Below are 1,837 nucleotides of genomic sequence, written 5' to 3' on the forward strand. Positions count from 1 at the left end.
AATGACATGAGACAAAGTATATGTGAACTGCTGTATGGAAAGTGAATTCGCTCTGTAAATCTTCACCCAAATCACAATAAATTAAATTAAATTAAAAAAAAAAAGGTCAGTGAAAGAGAGGAAGGCCCTAAGAGATGAATTGACAAAGTGGTTGCAATAATGTTCTCTAGCAACCATTGTGAGGATGGCACAGGACAAGGCATTTTCGTTCTCCATGGCACCTAATACCACAATTTAAAATTTTCCTTTAAGTTCCTCAAAAGTCAGTTTTCCAAATTACAAGTATTAAAAATGTCTTAATGATTAAAATATGCCACAGAGTTTATAGAGAATAATGTCCAACCAAAAACCTCATGGGATATGGTTCCTTGGTTTGGAGGTTTAGGGTCATGGATTCATGACATATTCCAGTTAATTAGCCTAGTAACTTTAGTGCCTCTCATCTCCTAGATCGCTGTGTTATGCTTGGGGTCTTAAAAGCTTGCATGTGAGCATCATTCTACAGGTGGATAGATGGGTGGACAGGCTGAACAATCAGGTACGTCTAAGGGGGGAGTGTGCCCATAACTATGTAAAAGTTGGCAGATGATGTTCCTCTGTGCATATTTGTATGTGCTTAAGAATGTCCAGGTGTGTAATGGAGCTGACAAGGGACAAGGTTGTGGTGGCTTCTTGGGCACAGCCAGCTACCCAGAGGGAGTGAGGAGTTGGACCTGTGGGTTTGGGACCATGGTCACTTGGGACATCAACCTCAGTTAGCATAACATACTACACACAAGCATTGTTCTACATCCTATTTTGGTGAGTAGTGACTGGGGTCTTAAAAGCTTGCAAGCAACCATTAAGATGCAACAATGGGCCTCTGCCCAGAGCAAAGACTGAAGAAAATCAAATACGCATGGAAACAATTAGTCCAAGAGACTAGTAGACCATGCGATCCCCAGCTTATGTGACCATGGGACCAGAAGAACTAGATGGTGCCCAGCTAACACTGTCAACCACTTGGTGGGGGATAGGTGCAAGAGATCCTGGATAGTATAGAAGAATAATGTGGAACAAAACTCAAAATAATAAAAAAGACTAGGTTTGCTGGTCTGATAGAGCCTGGTGAGACCCCTGAGACTATGGCCCCTCGTTATCCTTCAGGTCTGGAACTGAACTCACTCCTGTGGTTCACAGCCAAACAATAGACAGGCATATGTGGTGAACATTTACATGAGGTAGATACACTCCTTACGGCGATCAATGGTGGGAGAACAGAAGTGAGGTGTTTGCACAGGAAGACAGCTCCGGCAGCAGGAGTGCATGGTAGCGAAAGACACAGGGAAGAGCTGTTACACTGGGGGGAATTGCAGCCAATGTCATGAAACAAAATTTGTATGAACTGCTATATGGAAAATGAATTTGCTCAGGAAAGTTTTACCCAAATCACAATAAAATTAAAAAACAAAACACCCTTTGCATGTGGCTGTGCAAAATACAGTCACTAGTCTCTATTCATCTGGAGCAGAGGTCGGGGAGAGTCAGGACTAAAAATGTGAAATGTAGTTAACTGCCTCCAGGAATAACTGTCTCTTTTGGCATGAGACCAGAACTGGGTGGTGCCAAAAGGGGGAAAATGCAGAATGTAATTCTAATATTCATTGACTCCAGACTTCCTGGGGCCATGAAGGTTGGATAAACCCATGAAACTATTGCCTTGAGATAATCTTTAAACCTTAAATCAAAAATATCCACTGAAGACTGTAAAATGGTACAACCATTGTGGAAAGCAGTATGGCGATTCCTTCAAAAGTTGGAAATACAAATACCATTTGACCCAGCCATCCCATTACTA

The sequence above is a fragment of the Orycteropus afer genome, unplaced genomic scaffold (genome assembly GCF_000298275.1).
Source record: "Orycteropus afer afer isolate SDZICR_OR568_19922 unplaced genomic scaffold, OryAfe1.0 scaffold00014, whole genome shotgun sequence".
Classification (NCBI taxonomy): Eukaryota; Metazoa; Chordata; class Mammalia; order Tubulidentata; family Orycteropodidae; genus Orycteropus; species Orycteropus afer.